General features: G+C 43.2%; 1 long non-coding RNA gene across 1 annotated transcript; it reads left to right on the top strand.

Annotated features, from left to right (window-relative positions):
* Positions 1-5,420: 5,420 nt before the first annotated feature.
* On the top strand, positions 5,421-7,409 carry LOC131256155 (uncharacterized). Its single transcript, XR_009176605.1, has 4 exons — positions 5,421-5,578; positions 6,788-7,002; positions 7,106-7,223; positions 7,331-7,409. It is a non-coding gene; the product is annotated as an uncharacterized LOC131256155 (long non-coding RNA).
* The last annotated feature ends 9,087 nt before the right edge of the window (positions 7,410-16,496 follow it).

The following is a 16,496-nucleotide window of genomic DNA, read 5'->3' as shown; positions in this document are numbered from 1 at the left end:
AACAACAACTACCATCAAATCGAAGGTACTCTCTCTCTCGATCTCGCTTCCTTCATCTCTATCTATCTCACTTCCCCTTTCGATTATCAAAATTTGGGCAGCATCCATGGCAGCGGCAAGCTTATCTGCTAGCTGCTGTCCATGGCCGCTGACACCTGCATATTAGTTGTTTGAAGAAATGCTTCAACCAATAACATATATTACATTTAATCTCTCTGTTTCTTAGTGAGCCCCACCATTTAAGCAAAAGAGACATGATACAATAAATGTCAGGGGTTAAGATCTTCCATCCTTGTTGAGCCCCACCAAATGAACAACACCCAAATCACAGGCTTCACTTTAAGTGCATGGTTCAGAAAATGGTGGATCTTCAGCCCAGGAATATGCAAAGTCTCCTCTGGTTTTCAGCTTGTAGGTTTTGTGCATCCAAACTGTTAATTTGATGGAACCCACCTGATGAACCATGCTCCAAAATTCTCCAAGATTCAAACATCCTTTGCCATTTTCAGTTGAATGTGGATAATTGCTCTGCTTCTTTCCCAAATCATCTGTTTGCAGATGCAAGCAGTGAAAGGGTTTGGATGGTCATATCTAGGAGAGTGTTGAGGCATTGCCCATCTATGGTGAGATTCATCTTATCAACAGTCAGGATCAGTAAGCCATGGCTCAATCTGTGCAAACTGAAAGTAGTTGTTAGTAAATGCAGTAAAGGAAAGATATGGGACAAGAACTTCCACATCTGTTATAGGAAGCCGAACTTACGTGTCAATATCCACTCCATCCATTAGTTATTTTTAGTTATTTTTAGGAAGTGATCCCACGAAAATTCAAGTGGGCTACACAACAGGAAACAGTGGGGATAGGAACTCCCACCATTGAAACCTTCTTTGGGCTCACTGTGATATTTATATGCCTACCTCCATATTTATATGACATTAAAATTTTCCTTCAATGTTGAGATCAAATCATAAATAGAATAGTGTTTTTCATAATAATGAAATGGTCTTCACTACATGTTAGCTTGAGTGTGTTTTGGGAATTCATGAATAAGACATTTTTTTTCCTTTTTCTTTTTTGTTTTGTAATGTTGAGGAATGGTAACTTTTCCATATCCATGCATTAATGTGCCATAGTGGAGGATTACTATGAATACCTAGGTGGAGCTCTTTTATGGAATGTCATGTTCGTCCAATGATGAGATTGTGTACTTCAAAGACCTTATGAGCATACTAAATGTGGTATATATGAAAGGTACTTCAAATAGTGCTTCTTTTCTAGGACATTTTGCATACTGTCACCTTCTTTACTATGATATGAATAGCAAGAAACATCAATATTAATTCTTTTTCCATTCCCTTATGATTAGACTGCATGTTGGCTATTTAAATCAAACATTGCTTAGATTTGTTGAAGAAATGAATGGCTATTTAAATCAAATTTATTTTTCTTTAAGAACCATTGTTGCTCCTTATGTTCAAATTTTGTTTTCTCATGACACTTCTTTGCAGGTTCGTCAACATAAATTTTGCCTGAAATGTGTATATATGTTGTTGTAATTTTGTGACGCATGATGGAAGTGTCTTGCATTGATGGGATGTAGTACACGATGAAAGTACCAGATGTTTTAAATCTACTAACATTGATGCCTCAATTGGTTGCAGATGTGCATTCTGTATGATGGCTAAGCAGGTAGAAGATAGAACCCGAGAATCTTTTACGTTACTCAAATATATTCAATGTAGGCACAAATGTAAGTAAATCTACTAATATTGATGCCTCAATTGGTTATCAGATCCTTTCAGCCTTAAACTTTCCCTGTGTCTAATTGATCACTTGTAATATTACCGCAAATCACAGGGAGTGTGCTTGGGGACATGATTTTCTCATGATGGGCTCCGAATCTTTATATTTTTGTGGGAAATATTGCAAGAAGGTATTTCTTTGTTTGCTTAATGCTTGCTTTTCGAGATGTAGGTGATCATGGGGGTACCTTTAACTCATCATCTTTAGGACTAGATGCTTCCACTCACCAGCATCATTCCAACACTCCCTCTGACGCCAATATGGGTTTTGCTAAATGCGCTTTTTCCGCTGCCAGGGCTGCTGTCTTGTCAACAATCGTCGTTAATCTGCTAGACATTTTAAAGGTTGATGTTTCTGTTTTTTTTTTCTTTTTTCTTTTTTTCTTTTTTGTAATTGTGGTATTAGTGGAAAGACACATTTGTCATTATATATATATATATATATATATATATATATATATATATATATATATATATATATATATATATATATATATATATATATATATATATATATATATATATATATATATTGAATGTATGACAATAGGCATTAAGAGAAATGGAGGAATCACGCTAATCATGTCTTTAAAAAACATTCAAAATCTTAGTCTAAGATTGGTATCACATCAGTGAAAGCAAACACCCAATGTACATATCTATACCTACTTCAAAGACATCTGTAATCAAATAGAGAACGAAAAAAAATAAAATGAGACTCCTCTTCGATCCATTGCTTGCTACATCCCGAGTGATTCACTTTTGTTTGTGTTTGAATTTAGAAATTCGTTGGCCAGAAGTAACTGCTGCACTTGTTTTCATCACTGTTGATGTAAATAACTTCAGAGTCCAATATTGTATCCTGACAATATTATTCTCATGTTTTGTTGGTTTTTTTTTTTTTTTTTTTTGGGGGGGTATTTGTTCCCTTTCTTTAGGGACTTGCATTACCAGGTGAGATACTATTCCAAGTGTACATTTCATTAAGAAATTATGTAATGTCTTTTGCCTTTTTGAAATCTAGCACATCATAGTTTTAAAATCATTAATCTTTCTGGAATTTCTTCAAAATGCCATGTGCATCTTTCATATCTGAAGAATTTGAATTGATATTGTACTCTATGATCATCCTACTTTTCCTCAAATTATGGAACGTTTATACTGTATTGATTGCCCTCTTGATTTTATTGGTGCAGTCGTTTCGGTAAATTTGTCAAGATCCAATTTGATAAGCATGGAATGATATCGGGTACAGCCATCAGATAAGGTTAGAGAGCATTTTCTTTTCTTTTCCTTCTGTTCTTTTAATTTTAATTTTAATTTTTTAAAACTTTGGCTCCCCATTCTACTGCCGTTCATATTTTTTCTGGTGATGTTTAACCTCATGGATCGTTGGCCTCCATTTCATGCTCTCTTGGCCCAAATCTTTAATGCATTAACCGATTTCTCTTTTTCAAAGTCTATCGAAGCTCTGTTTTTCTCACAACAATTTAGATATGAAGGTACTTAATTTAATGTTTATGAATTGGCAGTAGAAATATGAATCCAAGAATTATACATTTGACACAATATCTATCTTTTTGTCGATGAATTGAATCTGTTTATTCTGTGTGCTCATATCTTTGAGAAGTTTTGTGGTGCAGGTACAAAGCATAGGGTGCTCTTTTGGGAAAGCAGTTAGCAGAAAGAGATATCGTAGTCCTTAACTTTATGATAAAGACTAAAAAATCAGGCTAACTTGAGATTCAAAAAGAGATATCATAGTCCTTAGCACTTCACTTACTATCTAAATCAGCTCTATTATTTCATCTCCAATCATGATGACCCGCAGGTTGCTTCGAAGAACGTCATTCTTAATTCTATCCTTCTAGTTCACATCCATCTCAAAATCCTAAACATTTTCCCTATGTTATTCCTTCTTAATGGCCCAAACCTCTCCTCCGTAGTTGATCTAATAGTTGTCTTATAAAACTTTTCCGCAAGTTGAATTGGAATGTTGCGATCACACAACACTCTAAAGGCTCAACTACTAGGAAAAAGAAGCTCATTATGATGTTTCGGAGTTTATATTATTGGATGCAACAACAACATCTGTATAAATTTCATATTATGCCATTCTCTCATAGGTTGCTGGTAATGGAGAGAAAGCCAGGGATATACAAGCTAAAGTTCTTGAGCATGTGGAACTCTCGAAATCACTTCTAGAGGTCTTTTTCTCTTCACCCTTGTAATACATTTATATTCACCTAAGGTCTTTAACTTCTTCCATGCACTTTTGTATTTAACCTGTCTAAGATCACCTAAATTGTGTGGGTTGTAATTCATCTAGAGTCAATTCAATTATGATATTAGTTTTGATTAAGGAAATCATTAATTTACAGGTTTGACTATATTGAACGAGATTGGACAGCTTGTGGCCTTGGTTGCAATTTTGAATTTCAGAGGTTTGTCTCGAGAACTTTCAAATTTCAGATTACCTCTTTGTTTCTATGGATTGGTTATGCAAAACATATGTCCATTGTAATTTTCAATTTCATTTTGTTGCTTGCAGGTTAATGGAATGCATTTTTTGGATTGTGTATTTTGTATATTTTTGGCTCCTATATTGATGTCTGTGACAAATCCATTGTGTCCATATGTTTTTAAAGATAGCAGTAGGATAGGATTTTAAAAATCAGGCAGATTTAAAACTCAACTGGGCCGGTGGGAATGGAAATGTCAACCGTTGAGACCATCCTGGAGCTGACCATAATGTTTATATGCCATCCAAACCATTCTTATGGTTATTACTACTGAGATACATTGTAGAAACAAATATTATCCTGACACAACTTCCGTCACTCTAGGCATTCAATCCCCACTGATTCATGTGGTATGCTCACGTGAGTTTTGAATATGTTTGATTTTAAGATTCCTTTCTATTATGGTCTTTAAAAATAGATGGACAGATTTGCCACGAACATATCTATAGTCCCGGCATAGCCCCGAGCGTATATCTATATGCAGGGGCACATAGCCCCGAGCGTATATCCATCTGGTGGGGAGTTTCAGTTGTCAGGCTGGCTTCACTTGTTGAATTTCATTTTTTTCCCTGGTTAGCCTATTGTCAGATGTCAGTTGTAATGTTGGTGCTTGACATCGCTGCTATTCACTTTCAAACCAATCGAGCGCTTCTATGGTGCAAGTGTCAGACACTGTCCATTTACACCTATAAGTGCATGTTTTCTGTGTACACAATTTGACTACCTTCGTTGATGCTGGTGTAATTTGAGTGGACAGATGCCACAAATGTATCATTTCATTTCAATCTAAATCTGATTAGAACAAGTGCTTGAACACTGGCTTTCCTTAAAATTTATGTTTTGTCTTCAATCCAATGCTTGAACTGCTGCAATCCCAAATTGTATTTCAGTCCGCTGAATCCATATTGCATTGGGAATCCTATGCACTTTTGGGATTCTGTTCCAGATGGAGCAAATGGTACTAATTGAGAAATCTTTGTCCACAAATGGAAAGGTTAACATTGTCTCACAGTATGTGTGTGTGTGTGTGTGTGTGTGTGTGTGTGTGTGTGTGTGTGTGTGTGTGTGTGTGTGTATTGCTAGTTATGTTGTTTGTCGAAGATCCTGAGATTTGATATGGGTTACAGGAATTTGCAGCCCCAAACAAATCACTGTTCCAAAATTGAAAGCCTACCTACCGATTTGCAGCCCCAAACAAATCACCAAAGAAGAAACTGATGTATCGACTCACCAATCGAAAGTATCCCTATGCAGGTAAGTTGTATACACATATCCATTTTTATATTCAAGCCATTCCTTTGATTTATGCAAAACTAGGCTACCCAAAATTTATGGACAACTCCCATTGCCTTTGATCTGCTAGAACTAGCATGTGTGGATTGGCAAAAGTGCGAATGCACTTGGCGTAATTAGTAGCGGTGAGGAGCTCCCACAATATTGATAAAACTCTATAAAATAGGAAATAACTCAAATTATTATCATAATATGTTGTGTACTCTCTTGGGGCTATGTATTGGGGCTCAATACACAATCATATGGTTGTGTATATAGCTGAACATGTATATACCCTTACCATTGTGTATATTCTGCCATATGAGGAATTTCCTACATATATACCATCAACATGATTGTTTTATTTGTACACAGAGATAGACATGCTCTAGGGAGTAACATGAAGAAAACGTAGAATCAGTATATATAGGACTTGGAGGTTTGATCCATCATTAGATTCTGAAACCAGAAGACCCATGGTGACTGCAAGAGAACAAGTATCGAATGCAATCATCAAATATTTGTTGACTAAAAATTCTGAAACTAGAAGATCCATGGTGACTGCCATTTTCAATGAATACAAACCAGTTTTCATCTAATTTCAGGGAATTTGGTTTTTTTATTTTCATTGAATTTTACAGTTATTCTAAAGATAAATTAGTACATCTGATTTTTTTTGCTCCTCGGTTATGTATATCTGAGGTTTGAGTGCTTTTTTTTTTGTTAGCTTGTTAGTACACCCAACTGTCAGTTCAGAATTCAGAATCGACTCTGCAATGGATTCCAATTCAACTAAATCAGGAAAATGTTTATAACCTTTTATAACTCCAAAAACACCCTAATGAATTAAAAAAGAAGAAGAAAAAGCAACTAATGTTCTGAGGCAATGAGAGTTGCAAGATTGCCTAAAAATCTTAAAACTTCCTCTCACAGTGATGGGATTAGTTCACTCTAACATGAAAAGTCCCATTTTGTTAAAAAATTGTTATTCGTAAAAATAGTATAATGGGACAGTCACACTCTAAAATCCAAAGGCATTGTAATTTGCAAGTCATAATTCTTTGGTAGAGTGAAGCTTTCGCACTGATACATATGGAACATCTTTCCCAGATTCCCCCCTTGGACTGGAATCCAAGTTTCATGGAGCAGTTGATGATTTTTGATGCAATATCCTACACCTCCCATTTGCAGGTGAAGCTTTCTAGATCTATCAGTAGCCAGTACCTGACTGCATTACTCATGGCCGCTCCTTTGGCTCTGGGAGATGTGGAAATTGAGATAGTAGATAAATTAATTTCTGTTCCTTATGTTGAGATGACATTGAAACTGATGGAATGCTTTGGTGTCACTGTGGAGCACAGTGGTAGCTGGGACCGATTCCTGGTCAAGGGTAGTTAAAAATACAAGTAAGTTTGATCTCAAACTTCAGACAGCCTTGTAAGTCTGGTGATGGACTAGGAAAACTAACCATGGACAAACATACTCACAAGTAATGGCATGGTCAAATAGGTCCCCTGGAAATGCGTATGTTGAAGGCGATGCATCAAGTGCAAGTTATTTCCTAGCAGGCGCGGCAGTCACCGGTGGCACTGTCACAGTTGAAGGTTGTGGCACAAGCAGTTTACAGGTATTACAACTCTCTTCCATGTCTGCATTTGTTGCTTTTTATACTCATATACATGTCATCTCACAAATCTTACAATCAGTGTTGGACATGACTCCATTTACATTCAGCATCAAACCGGCTGTAGTTGCTTCTCGTAAGGAACACATAAATCTAGAGCAATGGCTGAACGAAAATCTGAGCACATACTATCACGCCCCGAACTCGGAAACCGGGCTCACAAAATTCCCGATCGCCGAATCCGGCGCCGACAGCCTCCGTAGAACCCCATTCTCGGATCCCGGCACCCATTCACCAGGTTCCGATCCTGGGATACTATAAGGAGGGTTTCAAATCATTAGTCTGATTCATAATGAGCATAACAAAAGCATAACCCACAAACAATAAGCACAAGAATACCACCATAAAATTCACTATGATCAAAAACATTTTGAGTACAATGCGACTGAAAGAGAAAAATACAATGTAAAAAAAGAAACAAAACTCCAGAAGCTCGGCTGCACGCTCCAACTACAGCGAGACTATGGCTGCGACTGCGTCCTGGCGTCACCTGCACGCATCAATCGTGCATAAGCTTATGGAAAGCTTAGAGGGCGGTGTAAGTGTGTGCGCAATATAAATGTGCTCAAAATGCAAGGTCAGAGTGATGCGGAATCATGGTGATGAGCACATGAATGCAATCAGCCGTACCAAGGCTATGCGGTGCAAGATATGAATGCCATCGGCCATAACACGGCCATGCGATGCGAGATGCAACTCAAGCATGCCAATCCTCATCATGTATCAGTACAGTTTTCATTCTGGATAATCACCGGGGTTCAATACACTCCAAATGGCACTGTCGCTCTCCTAGCCATACAGTCCAAGTGAGCGTAAGAAACCTCACTAACCGCCTGACCAATAGTCTGCCAATTCCTATCCGGCACGTCGATAGCGGACCCATTCACGAGCTGGTCAAACTCAGCCTAGTATTGCCCCCTACCCTCGGGCGAGTAAGGCCACACTCCTTTCCAACCGACCACGACACAGTGGGAGACGCGACCTCCTGGTATTCGGCCCTCGTGCGCTCATATATCCACTCGGTCTCGACGTTGGAGTCATCCTCTAGTACCATCGGGTTTAGGGATTTTCACCCAGGGACGTCTATGGCGCCCGTATGCTAGAACCAAACATTTTCGGTATCCAACCCAGCCATCCATGATGTGTCTATGGAGGCTATGGCCCTGATGTCGCTAGGGCATACAGTAACTACAATCACACAAATGCAAGTGTATGAGTCACATTATTAGTCATGCAACAGTCCCGTATGTACCATGCACTTATATGAGGCAACTCCCCCTATCAGGGAGCCCATAAAAAGTCTGCCTAAAGGCATATGCTATGATCGGTCACTCCTCACATCAGGCATACATATGATGCGAATGATCATGAATCATGGACCTATACTAATCATGTTATGTGGTGATGGGCTCTGATCAAAATGAAGATGGGCCTGGACGGCCTATATACTACAGGTATGGACCTATTAATGGGCCTTAGGGAGAATCATAATGCGGACATTTAACCGACATTTCCTCACAATGTGGACATCAAACCAACATTGCTCCCAAAGGATGGCCTTCCACGAATCACACATTTCAATGGGCCTTTTGTACATCTTATTGGGCCTCGACCCATGGGCCTTTAATACATCAAATGGCCTCATACATGGGTCTCACAGATACATATCAAGGTGGGCCTCAATGACGGGCCAAAATTGCATCAACATGGGCCTAGTCACACGGGCCTTGCATACATCACAGTGGGCCTCATGATATGGGCCCTAATACAAATTAAGGTGGGCCTCGACATGGACCACCAATGCATGAATATGGGCCTCCACAATGGGCCCTAATTTATCTTCAAACGGTTGGACTGTTGGATGAAACGCATGCATCATGATGGAGCCCACACTAATGGAGGGTGGGATTTACAATACATACATAAGCGGGGCCCACCATAATGCTTGTTTTCCACCCTACCTAGGGCCCAATATAATGTTTATTTTCCAACCACTATTCATAAGGTCATGTGGACCAGGGTAGGGCCCACCAAAATATTTATTTATCATCCAATCTATTCATAAGGTCACGTGGGCCTGGATAGGGCCCACTGCTATTTATTTTCCGTCTAAAATAGGCCCACTGCAATGTTTGTTTTCCATACAACCTGTTGATAGGTCATGTGGACCAGGGGCCCACTGAAATGTCTAGGTGCACCCAACCCTTTCACAGGGCCATGCAGCCAGGGAGGGGCCCACCGTAATATTTATTTTCATCTAACCTGTTGAGCAGGTTACGTGGGCAGGGAGCCCACTGTAATGTTTATATAACGTCCAACCTGCTGATAAGGTCATTGGACCTTGGGGCGGATGTGGGGCCCACCGAAATGTGGTTCACAAATCCAGCCCACCCATTATGTGGGTCCCATCTAACTGATGGTACAGACCAAGTTCCAGCAACATCCAAAACTCAGGTAGGCCCCACTAAATGACCTTATATGTTTTAAGCATGTCTTCACATGATTTTAGATGGTATGGCCTGCCTGAGTTCCGTTTATGGCTGATTTTTGGGGTGAACGGGTGGTCCATGGGGACCCATCAAATGCACGGTGTTGATCATCGAAACGCATCAAAGTGGGGCCCACAGCTGGGGCCGTCAGCCCCAGCTCGTCCGTCCGTCAGCAGCCCGTACGGCAGTGGCAGCAGCAGCGTCAGCGCTGCTGCCTCCCTTCTATTTTTTTTTTGGAAAATCAATTTTCTACGGATGTTCTATGGTAGGGCCCACATTGGCAACATCCACTCGAGCCATGGGTCCCTGTGGCTCGATACAAACCCATAGAGTCCAATATTGGGCTATTTTTGATATACAGGAGCATTAGGGAGTAAATCGAAGGTAGGAATACTGTTTCCTATGGTATGGCCCGCCAAGGAAAGGGATCAAGTTCATTTTTCAGCTCAACGCCTAAAATGAGATGGGGAACAAAATGAACGGCTTGGATTTGACTTATACATCAAGGTGGGGCTTGTATGAGAGGCCCACCACTTCTTTCTCTCTCTCTTTTTTTTTTAATAAAATAATCACACATGCCAGTTACTCCTCTGTTTGCAACGTCCAGCGTCCAGGGAAGCTGGACGATTTACAAACTCTCATCATTGTGGTGGGTCCCACGTAGACATGGCCCACCACTATATATGCATATACTTATAATATATCTTATATTATATATATATATAAATACATATTATATTATATATATTATATATATTATATAAAATATACACATATAAATATATACATATACATATATAAAGATGCATTGGACCCATCCAGACAGTGGATGGTGTGGATCATCACCTGTAATAGAGTGGGCCACACCGTCTGATGTAGATGGACGGGGTAGATGTAACACATATTGGTGGGATCCACACCATTACAAAGGAAGAGAGAGAGATAGAGAGAGATATACGGTGAGATAGAGGGACCCCGCCACTATGGGTCCTCTTAATTAAATCACATACATCCAAATGGATCCCACCAACAAGTGGGCCCTAAAATTTAAAATAATGGAAAATCACCCACCTTATCTTCCTTCTTCTTGGTCCCTTAGACTCCAATGCTCCTTAGCTTCACTTTTAATGGAGGTTGATGAAAGATGAATGGTTGAGATTGGAGATGAGAGGGTGGGCCACACTTGAAGTTGAGAGAGTGTGTTGGATGTGTGAAATTTCTCATGGGATTTGGAAAAATTGCTAGAGAATGAGAGGGAGAGGTAGAAATAATGGATGGAGGGATGGGTGGAGTGATGGTTGTAAGAAAGGAGTGATGAGAGGTATGGTTTAGTTTGAAATTGGTAGAGAAGAGAGATGGTTGTGGTTGAAAATGAGAAAAAGAGGAATGGTGAGGTGGAAAGATGGTGGACTTTTGAAAAAAGAGGGAATGGGTGTAGTACTTGATGTATGGGATGCATTTATGGTTAATTGATGGGACTAATTGTGTAGAGATTTCCTCGAAATCCGTAACGCGCGGTGTTTCTTTGGAATAAACGCAGATCGGCATCTTCTTGCCTGGGTATCGGTTCGATGCGCAAGTCACGGCGTTGGAACCACGGCAACGACGCGGTCGCTATGATACAACTTTCGGATCAAGCCGACGTCAGTGCGCGGGACCTGGCTTAGGATCGTGCGCAAACACCAAATACGGTGCGAAGGTTGCTGAAATTTGACCGGAAGGACCGCGAAAGTTAACGGAACAGTACGGACTAGGACACGGGTCTTATAGCTCTCCCCTCCAAATAAAAATTTCATCCTCGAAATTTAAACAATCATCACAAGAAAACATAAATCATAATAGAAGAGGAAGCAAGGCATCGCCATATAAATATCAGAGACAACGTACAACATAATCATACAATCAATCATCAAAGAGATGAGGATAGCGCTCTCGAATTTCAGCCTCGCGCTCCCAGGATGCCTCATCCACAGAATGGTGGCCCCACTGAACCTTCACCAAGGGAATGACCTTGGTTCGGAGGCCCTGCTCCTTCCGATCAAGGATACGAACTGGCTGCTCGATGTAAGAAGCGTCCTCACGAACCTCCAACGACTGCCAGTCAATAACAGGAACTACGTCTAACCCACATTTCCTCAACATAGAGACATGGAAAATATTGTGGACGCCAGACAACTGAGATGGTAAGGCAAGCCGATAGGCCACAGCACCAATGCGCTCAGTGATCTCGAAAGGTCCTATGAATCTCGGGGCAAGCTTACCCTTCACTCCAAATCTAACTATGCCCTTCATGGGCGAGACCTTGAGATACACATGGTCCCCTACATCAAACTCCAAGGGACGACGCCGGCAATCGGCAACACTCTTCTGCCGGCTCTGAGCTGTGCGCATCCTCTGCCTGATGATATCAATAACTTCTGATGTCTCCTGCACAAGCTCGGGACCCAGGAGACGCCGCTCTCCAACCTCGGTCCAACAACTCGGAGATCTGCACGGTCTGCCATATAATGCCTCAAAAGGAGCCATGCCAATGGTCGCCTGATAGCTGTTGTTGTATGCGAACTCAGCCAATCGCAGATGCTCATCCCAGCTACCACCGAAGTCAATCACGCAGTTCGAAGCATATCCTCAAGGATCTGGTTGACCCTTTCGGCCTGGCCCATCGGTCTGGGATGATACGCGAGCTGCAAATCGGTGCCCATAGCTCTCTGATCCAGAACCGAGACGTGAATCTCGGATCTCGGTCGAAACGATCGAGACCGGACGCCGTGCGCCTCACAATCTCCTCAATGAAAAACCTCCAGTCCAAGGGCCAAGTCGCACGAATCGTAAGAAAATGTGCCGACTTCGTCGACGGTCCACGACAACCTAGATGGCGTCATGACCGTGCCGAGTCCTCGGCAAACCCATAATGAAATCAGAATACGTGCTCCCACTTCCACATCGGGACGCTCAACGGCCGCAATAGACCTCGGCCTCGATGATCGGCCTTGACAGCGGCATGTGTCACACTCGGCCACAAAACGAGTCTGGCGCTTCATTCCTACCCAATAATCCGCCTCATATCACGGTACATCTTCGTCGAGCCGGGTGGATAGAAAACCGCGATCGATGCGCCTCGGCCATAAGATCTCTACGCAACTCGGGAATATCCGTGACACACAATCGGCCTCTAAAGCGAAGTCCACCATCGGCACCAATCTGCCAATCTGTCTGACTCTCATATGGCTCTGCAACGACTAATCAGAGCCTCGATCACCCTTGCGACAAGAGAGGGTTGAATCGGCAGGCTCGATAGCTGAACGATAGAAGACTGCAAACCAAACTCAAAGTCGTACTCTGCTATATCCTCGAGCATCCTCAACTTCTAAATCATCATATGTGCTACCAGGCCTCGTGGCTCAAGGGTGAGGGCATCCGCCACCACGTTTGCCTTACCTGGGTGGCACTGGATGTCGAAATTATAGTCCTTCAGGAGCTCCATCCAGCGTCTAGACCGAGAAAATAGATACTTCAAGCTCTTGTGGTGGAGAAGAGCTCGAACCTAACCCCATAGAGATAGTGTCTTCCACACCTTCGGTACGACTGCTACCAGCTCTAAGTCATGAGTGGGGTAGTTCAGCTCATGGACCTTGAGCTGACGAGATGCATAAGCCATTGGTTTCCTGTGCTGCATCAGGACAGCACCCAAGCCAATACGTGAAGCATCGGTAAATACAACAAATCTATCACTCCTAGAGGAAAGAGTGAGGACAGAAGCGGATGTCAGATGGTCTTTCAGCTCCACAAATGCCTACTCACGTGCATCATTCCAAATAAAATCCACGCCCTTCCAAGTCAACCTGGTCAACGGGGCTGCAATACGGGAGAAGCCCTCAATGAAACACCGATAGTATCCCGCTAAACAAAGGAAACTACGGATCTTGGATACAGTCATGGGTTGGCCCCATAGATGCACTGCCTCAACCTTCGAGGGGTCTACTGTGACACCCTCTCTCATCACCACATGATCGAGAAACTTCACTTCCTCTTGCCAAAACTCGTACTTCTCTAGCTTTGCATAAAGCTGGTGGGCACGGAGGGTCTGTAAGGCGATCTCAAGATGCTGCATATTGTCCTCACGGGTCCTCGAATATATCAGAATGTCGTCGATAAAAACCACAATAAACTGATCGAGATATGGACGAAAGACCTTGTTCATCAACTGCATGAAGACCGCGGGTGCATTGGTCAGTCCAAAGGACATGACCTGAAACTCAAAATGACCATAACGCGTCCTGAAAGCTGTCCTCCTCTCGAACACGAATCTGATGATAACCAGAACGCAGGTCAATCTTCGAAAAGAACTGTGCACCCTGCAGCTGATCAAATAAATCGTCTATCCTCGGGAGCGGGTATTTGTTCTTAATCGTAACCCAGTTGAGCTCGCGATAATCTACGAAGAGCCTCAACGAGCCATCCTTCTTCCTGACGAAGAGTACCGGCGCTCCCCAAGGTGAACTGCTTGGACGAATAAATCCTAACTCACGCAACTCGTCCAACTGACGCTGCAGCTCACGCAACTCCATCGGTGCCATACGGTACGGGGCCTTCGAAATAGGCGCAGTACTGGGCACAAGATCGATCTGGAACTCAATATGACAGCGCGGTGGCAATCCTGAAATCTCTTGGAACACGTCAGGGAAGTCACAGACAATCGGTAACCGATCAATACAAGCGGTAATAGACTCCTCAATGGCATTGGACATCAAACAAGACAATGGTTCTCCTCAGGGCTCGACAATAAACTAAAATTGCGGCAAGCCTGGTATACAGAACGTGACTGTTCTCGCGAAAAGTCCAAGATAGCGTGGTACTCGGCAAGCCAATCCATGCCCAGGATAACGTCGAAATCTGTCATCGACAGTACAAATAAGTCAGCGGGTAAAAAGATATCACTGACCAGAACAGGGCAAGATGAACAGAAATGGCCTAATACTGTAGTCTTCCCTAAGGGTGTCGATACAGTCAATCCCTCACTAGCAAAATCTGTCAAAAATCCAGTCGATCGACAAAAATCCTCAGACATGAATGAGTGTGAAGCACCGGAATCAAATAACACTCGGGTGATGCATGAAGAGACTAAAAGTATACCCTCAACGACTCCTCCGGAGGTCTACAGGTCCTGCTGAGCCGCATAGAGATGACTGAGGGTCCCGCTAGGTTTTATAAAGTCTGCCTTGGGCCTACTGGGGAGGTGTATGTCTCCTCTATGGTTGTTGCTACTGCGCCTGCTGTTGGGGTCTCGGTGGCAGGTACTATCATCGTTGCTACTGCCATGGAGGCTGCTGCTGAGGATGGGGACACTCGTGCTTACGATGCCCCATCCCACCGCATCTGAAATAAACACCTGAGAATGGTCTCAGTGGTGGTGTTGAAGGTGCTGCTGGCACTCGAAAGGATGGACAGTTCCTATGCCTTTGCATTCGTCGACGCTGCTGATCGGAGCTACCGGAGGGGGTCTTCCTCTTCCGGTCCCCTCTCCGGTCATGGACCTGCTGGGAATCCGCTCATTCTGCCTCATATATCAGGGCCTGCTGTATGACTTGCTCAAATGTCAGGAGCATGTGTCGAACGACATCACTTTGAAGGCCACGACGCAAGCCACACTCAAAGCGGGCCTTCCGCCCCTCATCATCAACCATATATGGTGCAAACCTCGATAGCGCCACGAAACGAGCCGCGTACTGAGCCACGGTCATGTCCCCCTGTACCAGAGTCTCGAACTCTAGTGCCCTCTGGCGTCGAATGTGGTCAGGGAAGTACTGCTCTTCGAATCGGTCTACAAAATCATCCCATGTCCAGACGTAATCAGGTCCTGCGATGCGGGTAACCGAGGTCCACCAGTGCTCGGCCTCGCCCTGAAAAAGAAACACTGCCAACCGAACTCGCTGCTCGGTCGTACATGACATAGTATCAAAAATCTTCTCCACATCGGAGCGCCACCTCTCAGCTGCTGTCGGATCTGGCTCGCCCTGGAATCGTGGAGGATCAAACTGTCAAAACTCCAAGTAGGGCACTCGCGCGCTCCTGCTGGCTGGGCCGGTGAAACAACCGGTGCTCGCTCGCCTCGAAGTGCGGGTTATAGCTGCAGATCTGGCCGAATCGAGAAGCACTCACGGATATGGCCGATCCGCACTGGTATCTGGTGGAGGTGTAGCAACCTCAGGATGGGCGGTATGAATTTCTGGTAGAGGAGCGACATCCTCAGGCTGGGCAGTAGGAATCTCTGGTGGTGGAGCAGGGGTCGTAGGTGGTAATGCGGGAGTCGCAGGTGGTGGAGCCGGGGTCTCAGATGGTGGTGTGGGAGTCGATCGGGTCACTCTCCTGCGTGCCATGTCCTACAGGAAAGAGTGAAGGTGCCTATCAACTTTGAAAACTCTCGAAGGCACGCTCGTTAAGGGTCGGTAATAAAAGATCGCGAGGCTATCCAACTTAGGACTTAATCATTCATAGCAGACATGTAATGTTGTTCTTGGTTATTCCCGAGTTATGCTCTGATACCAACTTCTGTCACGCCCCGAACTCGGAAACCGGGCTCACAAAATTTCCGATCGCCGAATCCGGCGCCGACAGCCTCCGTAGAACCCCATTCTCGGATCCCGGCACCCATTCACCAAGTTCCGATCCTGGGATACTACAAGGAGGGTTTCAAATCATTAGTCTGATTCATAATGAGCATAACAAA

This window comes from Magnolia sinica, chromosome 9 (assembly GCF_029962835.1).
Source record: "Magnolia sinica isolate HGM2019 chromosome 9, MsV1, whole genome shotgun sequence".
NCBI classification, from domain to species: domain Eukaryota; kingdom Viridiplantae; phylum Streptophyta; class Magnoliopsida; order Magnoliales; family Magnoliaceae; genus Magnolia; species Magnolia sinica.
This window is presented reverse-complemented; position numbering and strand designations above follow the sequence as displayed.